The sequence below is a fragment of the Bison bison genome, unplaced genomic scaffold (genome assembly GCF_000754665.1).
Source record: "Bison bison bison isolate TAMUID 2011002044 unplaced genomic scaffold, Bison_UMD1.0 scf7180017864110, whole genome shotgun sequence".
Taxonomy (NCBI): domain Eukaryota; kingdom Metazoa; phylum Chordata; class Mammalia; order Artiodactyla; family Bovidae; genus Bison; species Bison bison.
In genome coordinates, this window is record NW_011494682.1 from 21408 (window position 1) to 36834 (window position 15427).

The following is a 15427-nucleotide window of genomic DNA, read 5'->3' on the forward strand; positions in this document are numbered from 1 at the left end:
GGGGTGGGGGCGGCACCAGCAGCAACAACAGCGAGGAAGAAGAGGACGACGACGACGAGGAAGAAGAGGTTTCTGAGGCAAGGGCCTGCTTTCAAAGGAAGAAGGGAGGAAGGGAGTGTAAAGGGTCGGGGCCAAAGGTGGGAGGGGACTTGCGAGGGGACAGATTCCTGTGGGCTTGATCTGTCTTCGGGGCTAGGCTTTACACCGCTCGCTTTCTTTCCCGGGCCGAAATCGTGAGGTGTGGACATGTGGGGGAGGGTAGCTGACACGTGGGGGTGGGAGGACCGCAGAGTCCACAGAGTTGCTGCACAGCACGTTACCCTGGCATGGTTCACACGGTTAGGGGTGGAAGGAATTGGGTAGATTCACTGTGTGCACACTCGGCGGGGTCGGCCTCAGGCCAGTAGGGCCCTGTTACTCCGGGGGCGGGGGCGGGACCAAAGCGGGAGGGGTAAGATAATAGGTAGGAGAGTCTCTTGGGGAACGATTAGGAGGTTGGTAGATTTCTCCCACTAGTGAGGTGGAGGGGAGCAGTTTGAGGGGGAGGCAAGCTTGTAATGGACTGAGAGCTCAGTGTTTGTGTATGTGAGAGACACGTGAGAAGCTGTACTTTTCCATACTGTTCTGCTGCAGGTTCCCACCGCCCCTCCACCCCCCCCATAATTGTGGCTGCTGAAGTCACCTTCACTTCCTCGATCTCTCAAAGATTTTGGATGAACGGATCTTATATCCATTTACATTGATATATGACTCAGTGGATGAAAAATGTATTTGATCCTTACATGTACATACTCATACATTTTCAAATGCTTCCTTGGTGAGGAAGAATTAAGCTAGGCCCTGTTGCTTTTCACAGAATGTGGAGCAGCCTAAGAGGCTGCTTGGGAGCCAGGCTTGGTTGTGGTGAGTTGGAATAGGAAGAAGGCCTCTTGGTCTGTCCTAGTGATCTGGTTTCATAACTGTTTATAATTTTTCCTGGGTTCACAGACAGGCGGCGTTGCAGGCCCTCATTCTTCAAAGAAGGCATTTAACCAAAAGCTCAGTAAAACATATCATACTGAGAACAAGCTAAGAGTTGGCCTTACTAGTTAGCAGGTCTTTTGTAACTCTCTTGTCTGCTTCCTGAAATGGAAGCTAGAAAATCTCGATCTGAAGAAAGAAGTTGTAACTTAAGGCAACAGAAGGAAAACCGCTTTTTAAAGGCTGATTATAAATTTAGTTATAAGAGAGAACAACTAAATTATATAAAAGTACCACTTGCCATTTATTCTCTTCCACAAACAGCTTATTTTGATACAAGGCTTATTTTGATACAATTTTTTGAAAATTGCATTATTGGAAGTTGGGTTCCCTAATTTCAAATAAAGAAATAACCTTTTGAAGAATTTGAGACTTGTCTATTAGTAGAAGAATAGATTCTCTTTTACCTCAAACTGAATGAAGTTATATCTGAAGAGATGTAATCGTTGGAAGTATGTATACGAAAAAAATGGGCACTTGCTACTATTCCTGTTTAGCCTACTGAATTCTAAGGGTAGGTTTGTATTGATAGATTTTGTATTGACCTAGTTGAATGTTTCAGAATAGTGTGTAGCTCAACTTGCATATGAAACAGTGAAAAAAGGATGGAACAGGATCCTTATTTCCAGTAAAATCTGTTATGGTAGTTAGAACTCCTCAATTGCATTATTTTTACAGAGACGAGAAAACATTTTAGAAATAATCTCATCCAACCTTCTTATTTTAAAAATGAGGATAACAAATTTTTTTTTTTTTTTTAGAGGCAACTGACAGTGATGGTAGCAACAAAAGTGGAAATCAAAGTTTTGTGATGATTCAGACCAGTATACTTTTCATGACAGTTTAGTCCCTGTATCCCCCTCCTGACCTCTTTCAAAAAATAGGCAGTCCGTTGCAAGCCAACACAGTCAAACAGCTTGTGCAAAATACCCATATTTTATTAAAATTTTAAATTCTCTAACAAAATGTCAAGCTCTGGTTTGGAACTTAATATCAAGTTGAGTGCAGTACTTACTGAAATATTATTTGTCTCTAAACTTTACATTTCTAGATAGTTCTGTCCATTGGAATTTGGCTTAATAAGCAAAACTTAGTAATTCATTAAATCATGTAGAATAGGCTCAAGCTTATAGTGGTGTTAGTTTTGTAAGTTGGGTTTGGTTTTCCTTGGAAGATAGTGATATATGTTGACTGATCAGTTAGAGAAGTGTTTTCTTTATTTTTAATATGCTTTATTCTGTCTTCTGTCCAGCAGTATAAACAATGGGTTTGTCATTTGTTATGGAGATGAGTCAGGAAAAACAAGTGGAAGAAAGCACAACTATTAAAAATAAATCTATATAGGTACATGATGAAGGATAAGCAAAGAGAAATACGGTATGTCTCTGCACCTGCCTCCATCCTTGATTAGCTTTATTTATTTATCTGTACTCTATAAGCTAAATGGATGAGTTGCGCAGTGTTTTTCGTTTTACTACCATTTTATCGACATGTCAGCAGAACTTTAACTTTACAAAGCTAGGAAATCTTAATGGCTGATAGTTGTACTTAAGTCCTTTCTCTAAGTCATCCTGTTATTTGCTACACGATGAAAAATATGGATTGCATCTTTGAGATTCTCCTTCAGATAAAAATCATCAAAAGGTTATGGTTTTGCAGTTATTTAACTTGAAAAAGTGGAGGGTAATATAACAAAAAATATCTATGTGTACTTTGAAATGCTAGCAGGATATTTTGTATATTTTCTGAAAGAGGGAACATTGGAAGGAAAGGAGATTCAATTTAAATAAAAGCTTTATTTGAATGTTTAAGAAAAAGAATCTAACTTTTTCTAAATGTTAGTGTAGGATATTGAGAATTGGATTTTCTCTTCAGTATTTCAGAATAGGATAACCATGTTGCAGATAATTTGTGCAACTTCAGATATTCCTGTACCCACCTCCCCAATCTGATGCAAAACCTTAGATCAAAAATTGAAAATTATAATAATTCTCTCAGCTTTCAATGAGTGACTGACCAGTATGGAAAATAGATGGAAATGTATTTCCTAACATAAAAACTCTGATGCACTTCTTTACTGACTAGTGGATTAAATGAATTAAATAGTTTAATTTGAATAGTGTAAGAAAAAAATACGGAAATTGCAGGAGTTGATAGTCCATTTCATAAACAACATTACATTCTGTTGAACCTATTTTTAAATGTAATTGAATGGCATCAGTGTTTGCTAAAGCAGACACTGATGCCTTTAATAGCTTGCTATTAAAGGTAGAACTCATGTTCAAAAGTTAACATTTTTGTTAAAGATGCATAAAATTTAATACAGTAGGAGTTGATCAGAATTCCATCTATATTTGGTAGGTAATTTGAGGTTTTAAATTTAAGTAACAAACCTAGTGAAGCTATTTCATACAAAGGGAGCCCAGTAAATAAGTTAGGACTTAACTTATTCATTCACTTTTGAAAGGATTTGCAAGGCCAGGGAGCATCTGTTTATAGACAGACATCAAAGACCTAGGGTTGTTTCAGAAGTAGATTACATTTCCTCAAGTTCAATTCCAAATCTTTTTTTTTGTTGTTAGTTTTTTCGTAGAAAAATGCCAAGTTCCTCTGTTGTTATGGTAGAATCCCAGATTAGCCCATAGAAGCTTATCTGTTGCCCTGTTTCACCTCTTAATTGACAAAGCAGTATTTGTAAATAAGATAGTAAGATCTTTGAGACAGTGGTTCTGTTATAATTAATCTTGTATCCTATTCTGCTTGAGCATAGTACTTAATAAAAATTTTTTCAGTGAATAACTAATAACTAAGGAAGATCCAGAATTCATTTAGGAAACCAAGAGTAGGTATAGAGTTCCTTCCTTCTTGGATCCATGGCTGTCCAATAACTGAAATTTGGATTTTAACATTATTCAAGTACTTAATTACTTCTCTTAGTAATAGTGAGCTCATAGGTATTAAGGGAAAGCCATTTAAACCAAGACATTGATTGTTGATTGCCTGATAAGTACCTAAAGATAGATTTATATTTATCAAATCGAGTACCTTAGGGAGATTTACATTTTGAAAGCATAATACAAACTATTATTCAGTACCAGTCTAATGTAATGGTTAAGGGCAGGAATGGAGCTTGAATTCATACCCTTGATCCATCACACACATTTGTAATCTTGGGCAAGTTACCTAATATCACTCCGGTTTCCTCATATTTAAATGATGATAATAGTAGATTCTACCTTATAGCATTGTTTTGAGAATTAAATGAGTGAATTTAGTTTTCATATATTCCCATTTTCACCGTAGTGCTATGATGTCATCATATTTGTTTCATTATTCATAAATGTTTGTAGTTTCTATTATATAGGAGGAATTTTGCTGTATTAAGTAAGTAACAGTGAGCAAAACTATTTTAAGACACACTGATTTAAAATGCACCAATGATTAAATAAAAGTTTGAGGAAGTATGAGAGTGAAAGCAAATGGTTAAATGTATATCCTGAATAAAGTATGAGAGGTATACAGATGTTGGGAGGGGATATTCATCATATTCATTTAAAATGCAAAGATACAGGGTTAGAAGGGTTTTAGGTAACTTCATCAGGGCCACATAGCTGCTAAGTGGCAAAGTGGAACTTAACCTTTGATTCAAAGCCTGCCTATTCATTCATATATTGACATGCTCTGTTATGCTGTATGATGTTGAGTACAACTTTATCTGATGTTGACATATCAGCTAAAGTTAAAATAAATTCAGATGACATAGGGGAGCATACTTTTTGGTAGTAAGGTAGTCACTGAAGACAAATTACCTACCCTGAACATTGCTTTTCTTGTTCTATAAAGTTGGTGGGTTGGGAGGAGAAATACAGAGAGCACAGATAAGTATATTCACATTTTCACCATTTAGAATTAGCAGTTAACATAATGAAGCTTTATAGTGAAAACCACCTCCTCTACTGGCAATCTTTTGCTTCTCCCTGCCTTTTAAGACTTAAACATTTCAAGGTTATCTTTATTAAGCTAAGAAAAAAAAATTCCTTTTAAATAGGAGATGTTAAGTTGGGGTCTGGATAAGCTAAGAATACCTTGGAGTTAAATAAACTCAAGATTTTGTTGAAGGTGCTTATATATATATATATATTTTTTTTTTTTCTTTTCTTCCCTTCACCTATAGTATGTGTGTAAAACTTCCATTAGATACCATATTCAGAGAAGCATTTGACTTCCCTCCCTCCTGAAACATTCTTACTGCAGTGGTTGTAGGAAATTAGGCAAGCATTTATATGGATTGTTTAGAATTGGGAAACTTGTTTCTAAGGTAATGTGGTAATGAAGAAGGCATAATTGTGTTGTGAAGTAGGAGATCCAAAATTTATTTGTTTTCCTGGTTAATTAACACTGTGCCTACTCTCCTTTTAAATCCTTATATTTTGCCTTTTAATTGATGAAACGCTTTTATCTAGTCTGCTGTGTTCTGTCAGATCTGAAGACAGAAACCCTTGTCTTCTGCATCTCTATACCTCTACTGTATTCTACCGTACTATACCATGTGTGTTATACCTGTGTCAGGTTTTGGTGAAGTCGGATCTCTGAAGTAAAAATAGTTTGTAAATATATCTTCTTTAGTCACTTACTCTGGAAATATTTGGGACCTCAAATCTTAAGTCTTAAGGTTATAGAACTTGGTTGCAACTATTTATGGTGGACCCCTGTCAGATGCTTTTATTAGATTATAATTATTCAGTTTAGTCTCGTCATTAACTTCACCAACTTAATTGGAGTTAGTATTTTAAAATTTTCGATGTGGAATAATCGTCAAAGCAGTATGTTTTGACTCCCAGAAATTGACTGGACTATTCGCTAGTTTGCTTCTACTGACAGCCAAAGTCAACCAGCTGTTGACTAGGAGGTCGATTTTCAGGTCCTTGAAACAGTGTGTTTGCACTCTGTAGTTTTTTCTGCATTTTTGTAAGGATAATTTAGAGAGTTAGGAAATGTGGATGTAATGAGCTTCCTTGTAATTTTTCCATACTTTATTATAGATGAGAAGGAATTTTCTCTTCATAATGATATGTGAATTACTGCCTACTGATACTACTTATATTTTTGTTAGGACCGATAGGGGGCACCAACATCCATGGTAGCCTATGCCAAATCTGACTTCTTTCAGCTTTCACCTTTTGAAAAAACAAGTCATTAGGAAATAGAAGGTGGTAGATAAATATGAATACTCCTTCTAGTCCCTGGAACCTTACCTTTATGGTAGAGTTGTACCTATCCACTTGCCACACAGAAGCAAAATACCCTTTCTGACTTAGTGTTTTTATTTAACTTTTTTTTTCTTTTGTCTTTAGAAACTATTTTTATCCAATCAAAGTGCAAGTGGAATTGTGGAGCATTATAGGTATTATTTTATCATGATTTGTAATTTAGGGTTTTAATTATTGAAAAGGGACATGCTGGAAATTTTATCTTCCCCAAAAATGCTGTGAAAAAATTGATATAGACCTAATTATTGAAAGCATAACTTCAGTTGACTTCTGTCATCCTGTAAAACTCATAAACATTACCTGATCTTTTTTGAGTTGGCTTTTTAAGTTTCTTTCAGGGTGAAGCTAGAGATAAAAGTGGGTCAAGTAGAAAAAAATGTAAAGATCACGGTACTTTACGAATTCTTTGTAGAGCCGATATTATTGTTTTTATAAATAATTTTGACATAATAAAGTCTCAAAGTATGCAGGTATTGTTGAATTGTACTGATGGAAATGGACAACAAGATTATTGAGAATAGATTAAAAAGGTTAAATAGGGTTATATGAGTCAGGTAAAAAATGAGCTTTTTTGATTAAATGGTCTGAAAGAAAGCCTGCTTTTTCAGCAAAAGTGCAGTATAATGTTGAACAAGATTGAATAAGGTTTTGGAGATAACCAAAGTCATAATTCTTATTTTAAATAATGATAAGGTACAACTGCACAAAATAGGTTATATGTATTTCTGTCTGCTGTACCATGAAAATGAAATGATGACCAAAACTAGGCAAGTTCTAGAGCGAGAGCTGAAAACTGATTGGATGGGGATGGATTCCATGATCAAGGAGGACTGCAGATTATACAGTTATATTCTCATTACTCCAGTAACTCACATAGAGTCACAAAATAAAGAAAATGTGAGGTGTATTAGATAGTGTTAGTTCAATTGTGAAAATAAGTAAACTCATTTCTTGAGATTATTTGAAAGTATAGACTAAACATGGCAAATATATGAAACTAGTTTGTAGCTACGCATCTCTAGCAGGGCATATTCTCCTCTCAAGCTATCATTTACTCTCATTTAATCTTCCATTTTTTTAATCCTCCCTGCCCCCAATAAAAGAACAGAACAGAAAAGAAAAAAAGAAAAGTGAAGAAATAAAGACCTATCCTAAAATTAATTCTTGGTCTGGTTTTTCCTTGTGAATTGTTTTTCAATTAAAGAACCTTTGAGTGAAAAATATTTCAGAGAGATCTGTAGAAAAATTGGTGTTGTCAGTTTTGAATTTGGAATAAAAAAATATTAACATGAAGTTCTATTCCTTTTCTTTCCTATTGCCCTAAACCTGAAACCTGAGAAGAAAAGGAAATCTTATGTTTGTGTTGTACCAGGTCTATTTCCAATTCTGTCTTTGACCCCCAATATTGTCTTTTTCCTTCTCTGTGCCACGTTTCCCTCTTGTTTTTTATATGAAGTTAATAACAAAACTAGTCCTGTTGCAAAGCCTCTAGTGTAGTTCTTTCTGGTGTGAGATTCAGTATAGGAGTTAATTCTTTTACTTGCCGAACATTTATTGTGTATCTGCTATGTGTGGCTGTTTTTAGTCTATGTTGTAATAGTCTCAGTCATTTCCTTCTCAGTGAATATGAGTTAGCCATATTTAAAATCATAGCTGTATGCATTATAGTTAGGAAAACTTTTAAACTTGCATACATGAAAACTTAGCACAGTGTTGGAATTGTGTTTTTTATGGTTTTTAGAAGATAGGTATCGCTATTAGTATATTTTTCTAAGTTTTTTTTTAAGATGCATTATTGAGACCTAGCATAACTACTTAGGAATTATGAGGATTTTGGAAACACTGAGACATTATTCCCAGCTTCATGAAATTTAAATCTCATTGAGACAAAATTAATAATAATTAAAAACTGTGAGGATGTTTTTAATCCTGTGTAATTACCTGGAAGTCTAACATTTTTCAGTGTATCTGTTTGCTTTTAGAATTGGTTTCATTATAGAGATTGTTCTGTTTTTGCATACCAGTGGGGTGGACTCTATATCTTTCATGTGTGTCTCTTAGAATACTCACTAATTCTTGGTATTATGCTCTTTTTTTCTTTTAACAATGAAATCTGTATGTGACTTTTTTTAGAGTGTCCAAGACTACTAAATTACACCAAAGAATCATCCATTCTAATTTGACCTTGAAGATTTTGTAAGAAAAGAGGTAGCTATACTAATATGCTTATGGTTGCTACAGGTAGAGATGTGTAAAAATATGAAAAATTGAATTACAGGAGAGTGCAGAATGTAACGTTAAATATCTTTTAAGTTAGATTTTAAATACAGTGTTTATATAATTGTTTTAATTCATTTCCTAAGTTGTGCCCAATTCTGCAGCCCTATTGACTGTAGCACGCCAGACTCCTCTGTTCCCCACTGTCTCCTGGAGTTTACTCAAATTCATGTCCATTGAGTCAGTGATGCTTTGAGTTCCTATAATTAAGTGTACATATTTGTAGAAACTTACAGATATTTGTTGAAAGTTTGGCAAAATCAAAGAAATCTGAGAAATACAAAAATCACTTATAATCCTCTTTCCAGAATTAATCATTATTATTTGAAATCATCTTTGCATTCTTTTTTCTTCATGTATATTAATCAAATTATTATACAAAGCAGAGCTGTCACTTACACATTTTGTCTTCTGTGTTTCATTTGTGATCATTCTTAGAACATATCAGTTAAGGAGATGTTTTCATGTAATGATTACATACTTATTTAGCTGTAAGAACTAGTGATACTTGCATACTTTAAAAAAAATAGAGTCTTCTAACACATAAAGGTTTTATCCAGCGCTTAGAGTAAACACTGCTAGTTTGGTGTATGTCAAATGTTTTAGTTTCTTTCTTGGTGAGAGTAAGTGAATGAGAGAGAAGGGGTGAGTGTGGGTGTGTGTGTTGAGGGGTGTGTCTGCGAGTATATTAAGATTTGACTTGGTCTCATTTACTTATGAATGTTTCATAGTGTGCTGTTTGTAGTTTATTTGATCTTTTATGTTGGTAGACATTTAGACTGTTTCAGTAAATTGCTATACATATTATACATTGTTGAAGCAAACATCCTTTTACATTATTTTTGACTACAAATGTATTTCTTTGGAATGGATTCCTGGAAATGGAATTTGAGGGCGAGAAGTTATTCACGTACTACATTTGATAAATTCTCTCGTTTTACTTCTTTCAAAAATGTTTAAGAATGATATTGGATTTGATCATCTTAGTTTTTAAAATCTGTTAAATAAAAATTAGTGTTTTGGTTTTGTCTTCATTCTCCTTATTACTGTTGACATTGAGCAAATTTTCATGGTTATATTTTATTTGGATTTATTTTGAAATTTTCCTCTTTTATCCTTATTATTCTAGCATTTTTTTTTCTTTTAGTGGTATGTGGTTGTATCTATATTTATGGCTATTAATCCTTCATGGTGTCATTTGTTACACATATTCTCTATCAGTTTACTGTATTTCTACAATGTAGAAAATTTTTTATTTTTTTGTAATAAGTTGTTCTAGAAATATGACTTCTAGAGACCTTCTTTACCCCAGTATTTAAACAAAATTTCTTAGATAGTTTCTTTTGATATTTCTGATTTTTCCCCCAAAGATACATGGATTTTGTTTTGGATATAGTATTTAATTGTTTCATTAGCATTTGACCCTGTTGACCAATCCTTGTCTCTTAAAAAGTACTGTTCTCTTTGCTGGTGTAATACCAGCCGCTCCTGTTTTTACATTACTAACTGGTTTTTTTGGTCTTACTGCTTGCTCCTACCTCCTTCATTGTATATCCTTTGGTTATTTGGTACCACATTGCTCTTCCTGGACCTCTTCGTCTTGTATCTGCTCACTTTTTAGGTGTTTTTATCTCATTTTGTGTCTTTATATATGCAGTTGCTAATGACTCAATTTTATGTCTCCGATTTAAACCTTCTTGAGTACCAGACTGAAACTTCTGGCCACTTAACAGTTGTACAAACCTTTCTTCCAATGTGTAGTTTTCTTTCTCAAGAGAATCTATCCAGAGTCCTAGCTGGAAACTACATATAGGTCAGTGTAGGATGTCTGCATAATGCTTTTCTCCTTAATTCAGTCCAGGTGTCTGTAAAATAAACAACATTATCTATCCTTCTTTTGCTCAACCCATTGTACAGTGGTGAGTAGGAACAGGATAATCATAATAACAGCTTCTTTGGAGAAGAAAAGAATAGGTAGACCACAGTCCTTGGTCCATAGTAATAATGAAATCCTACTGGACAGATGGCAGCTATATAAAATCCTTGATAAAATTCTTGGTTTTTCTCTATAGGAGAAATGCCTTTTTGACTATTGTGTGTATCCTTGGCTTTGTTCTTAGGTGATTCTTTCTTGTTATCCTCCTTTGCTGCATCTGAAGTAGTAGGTATTTGAGAGTGTGACATTCCTAAGATTGCAAAGTTTTATAGCACCATACCAGTTGGCATACATTTAGAGGCTGCAGGGTTACTTAAACTTCAGTTATAGAGTTTTATAGGCCAGTAATGTGGTTTGATGGTAAAACTCAAACATTTATTTAATTGATTTCTAAGTTAGCACCATGTGATACTAACTACAGCAGAAGATCTCTTTTTGTTATATTTTTTGAAATCAGCTCATTCTCCTCTCTCTACTAGACTTTTTCCTTTCTCCCTGTGTTACCTGGCTTCCTTGAGAGCATCTGAAATGTTTAGCTCAGGTGACATATCAGTCAGAGTTTAACCAGAGAGGCAGAATGAGTAGATTTATATATGTTAGGTATGTAGATAGGTAGGTAGGTAGGTATTAAGAGCATACAAGGAATTGGCTTATACAATTCTGAGGGCTGGCTAACAAATATAAAATTTGTAAGGTAAGGAGTTTGTTAAGAGCTCACCCAAGCTGGAACCCGCGGATATATGCTGAAGCTGTTGTTTATAGGCAATTAGAAAAGAAATATCCAGCGAAGGGTTACCAGTTATAGACTTAGTATTTGGAGTCACACTCATCAGGAAGAACCCAATCTTTTACAAGCTCATCTGACTAATTTAGGCTCAGTAAAGGTGATCACTCTGGCTTAAAACAATCAACTTATTAGAGACTTTAACTATATCTGCAAATCCCCCCATGCAATCCCAAAGAGCAGCACCTAGACTAGTGTTTGAATAACTGAGAGAAAGTATTTACAAAATGACTGTTGCCCTTCTTTCCTCTTAGTTTTCCCTAACCAACTTGACACATCAAAAATCATCATAGGTGGGAAAGCAGCACTCTTTACCTGATCTTTGCTATATCTGACAAAGAATCTTTGAGGTCACAAAGTTAACTCGTGGTATTTGGAATTGCAAGACACTTGCCTTTCCCAAACCCAAGAGACCTCCAGATTACTGGGCTCTTACAGGTAGAGTTTGCTATAGAGAGATCTTCTCTCAGTGGCACTATTTTTATATCTATTTCTGCTTGCTGCTGCTGCTAAGTCGCTTCAGTCGTGTCCGACTCTGTGCAATCCCATAGATGGAAGCCAACCAGGCTCCCCCATCCCTGGGATTCTCCAGGCAATAGTACTGGAGTGGGATGCCATTTTCCTTCTCCAATGCATGAAAGTGAAAAGTGAAAGTGAAGTTGCTCAGTCGTGTCCGACTCTTAGCAACTCCATGGACTGCAGCCTACCAGGCTCCGCCACCCATGGGATTTTCCAGGCAAGAGTACTGGAGTGGGGTGCCATTGCCTTCTCCCCTATCTCTGCTTACAAACTGCTTAAACTCATAGGTGAGTTGCTGTTTCTAGTCATTCATTAAACAGCTAACACATCAGTGTTTTTAGTTTTTCTAACTGCTTTTCTTGTAGCCCCATACCTGGTAGTTAGGTGATTTGCCTTACTCATTATTGCAGGCAAGAGTTTTACAAAATGGTTTTGCTTCTGCATAACAGAGGTTGCTAGGTTCCCAGCCTGAAATATGCTTCCTTACCACCTGTTCTTCTAAACCTTATCAGAGTTTTTAGGAATTTATTATCGCAGCATTCCACTTCTAAATTTTTGATTAGTTACAGTATAGGATAGCTTATTGGAACAAAAAGACTCCAAAACACATGAAGTTCAAGCAAGGAAGATTATGTGATAACCTGGGGGTAGTCACTATCTTCAGGTCATTTTGTGTAGCTTAAGTTTCTGATCTTTTGTTACACCATCACTTAACCTGTGCTGTCTAGTATGGTAATGACTAGCCACATATGGCTAGTGCGTGCTTGAAATGTAGCTACTACGACTGACAGTCTGGATTTTTAATCTTATTTAATTAAATGAGCGTTTGTGGCTACCATATTGGAAAATGAAGGTCTAGAACCTTTCTGTCTTCACAGAAAGTTTTATTGAACAGCTCTGCCTTAGAGTGTTAACTTCATCTACAAGGTCTGATCATTGGCTTACCAGCATTATGTTCATGTTTCATCCTGTTATTATCTGAATTGTATTTCCTCAAAATTCATGCTGAAACCCTAACCCCCAGTATCTCAGGATATGGTTATATGTAAGAATATAACTTTAAAAAGGTAATTAAAGTTAAGTCAGGTCATGTGGATGTTCTCTAATCCAGTCTGACAGGCATCCTTATAAGAAGAACTGTGGACATAAAAAGAGACCCCAGGGATGTGTGCATGCAGAGAAAGGCCATGTGAGGACACAGTGAGATGGCCATCTCTAAGCTAAGGAGAGAGGCCTCAGAGGCCTACTGGCACCTTGATCTTGGACTTCTAGTTTTAATAACTGTGAGAAAATAAACTGCTGTTGTTCAAGCCACCCAGTCTATATATTTTGTAAGGCAGCCCTAGCAAACTAATGCATAGCCTGTGAGAAATAAGAAATAGAAAAATGAGCACAGATAACTTCCTTTTGAGGAATTGACCAAGAAATTGCAAACATAACTTCATGTTATATCCTATTGGCCAGAGCTTAGTTATGCATCTATACCTAAGACCTAGCTCTTGCTCTGTGTCCATTATAGCCAGATATAACTTGTGGGAGAAGTGTTTTACTAAAAGAAAAAAGGGAATGTGGATATTGAAGATAATTAACGTCTTATATAAGTATAATTTTAGGATTACATTGTTCTTATGGCTAGCAATATAAGAAAAAAAAGTCACTCCTGGTTCCTGAAATAATCTTTTTGGCCTTGCTTGGGTCACATGTCCATTCCTGAACCAGCAACTTCAACTACGGAAGAAGAGTTTTGTTCAGACTTCCATCATGTCTTTTCCACTCCATCTAAGATGTGGACAAGGAGAGGTTGTTCCCACTTGAACCTCATGAAATGGTTTCCCAAAGTGACTTTCTGTTGCCAAAAAGGTGATGTAGGAGAATGGGAAGGGAAAGGGTATTGGACATAAGACCTCCAAATTATACCTTGAAACTTCCTACCACACTCCACCTTTGTTGCCATTACCTTGGCACTTGCTGTTTTCTTACTTAGACTTCATATAGCGGCTTCCTAATTTGATCTTGCTCTCTTCTCTTGTCTACCATATTTCACTTATTATTCATGCAACATTTAGGCTAGTCTTTCTGAAATGTAAATTATCATTTGACTTCTCATTGCTCTTAAAGCCCAAACTTCTAACTTGGCTGTAAGGTTTTATATGCCTACTCCTTGTTGTTCTAGCCTCATTTTGTATCACTTTCAGTGCATGCTAATCACACTGACCTTTTTCTTAGAACATGTGGACTTTCTCACTTGGGGTCTATTTACTTTCTTTCCAGGATGGTCTTCACTTGGCCCTTCATTTCTTCTCATCTTTTAGGTTTCACCTTATATATCCTTCTCTGTACAGGATTGTTTGCAGGAACTTTTCTCCCCTACTTTTTTCCACCTTCCATTTCAGCTTTTTGTATGTACCTGGGTAGATTTAACTGGGGTGAGAAATAGACAGCTCTGTTGCTCTTTGACAAAGCTTTATTAGTATTAAATACTTCAGTGGACTCATATCTGTTTCTTACCACTTTAAAAGGAATTTGTGGGTAGTAAGAGTGGGGGGAGTTGAAGTGTTTTAACATCCCCAAATTCCTAACAGCTATTTGTTTTATTCATATGTCCATATCAATTTTAGCTGTTAGGTTGCACCTTTTGAAATTGTTTTTTGTACATCACAAGTCATCAAAAATATGATTTCTGTGGTTCAGCCTAATGTGTTAACGTGTCTTAGAGGCAATTCTTCCATATTGATCTTCAAGAATTTGGGATATTGTGTGTTTAACTTGTCAGATGGCTTTTGTAAATTGCCATTGAATATGCCTATTGAGATTTTGATTGAAATACATTGAAATTTGGATTAATTTGAGGAGAGATAGATGTATAGTACGAAACATTCCTATCTTGAAAATATAGCATGCCTGTATTTTTCAGGTCCTTTGTCTATGTTTAATAAAAGTTTACAGTTTTCATGTAAGTTTTACACATTTGTTGTGGAGTTTATTCCAGATTATTTATAGTTCTTATTGCTATCTTGAATGGTATTTTTTCTTCTGTTACCCTTTCTAATTTAGTTATTTTTGGAGTCTAGGAACATATTGATTTTAATATTTTGATCTTTGTGTATATGGCCACTGAACTTAATTCGTCTAAGTCAGTTTTTTTTTTTGACTAAAATGCTATGTTGAGTCCAATAATGATTGTCTTCTCTTTTTTAGTATGTACATCTGTGGTTTTTCTTTTCTTATTGCATCAGTTTCGAATACTCCCAAAATGCTGAATAAAAGTAATATAGGCTATCTTTATCTTTCCCTTGTAATGGAAGTGCTGTTTGGTCTTCAAGTATAATCCTATATTAATTTTGGCTTCCTAGGTGGCGCTAGTGGTAAAGAATCCTCCTGCCAAAGCAGGAGACGCAGGAGACATGGGTTCGATCCCTGAGTCAGGAAGATCCCTTGAAGTAGGAAATGGCAACACACTCCAGTATTCTTGCCTGGAAAATTCCATGGACAAAGGAGCCTGGTAGGCTACAGTCCATGAGCTGCAAAGAGTTGGGCACAACTGAGTGACTGAGCATGCATGCACGCATACACATACTCCATTCTTTATGAGCTTCCCTGGTGGTTCAATTCAGGAGACCT

At 35.6% G+C, this 15427-nt stretch overlaps 1 protein-coding gene across 1 annotated transcript in view; it reads left to right on the plus strand.

Moving 5' to 3' along the window:
- The first annotated feature begins 11 nt into the window (after positions 1–11).
- Positions 12–15427, plus strand: part of ANKRD17 (ankyrin repeat domain 17) — a 167154-nt gene continuing 151738 nt past the window's right edge. The window contains exon 1 of the mRNA XM_010839078.1: positions 12–77. The gene's annotated coding sequence lies outside the window, so the exon portion shown is untranslated. The remainder of the gene's footprint in view (positions 78–15427) is intronic.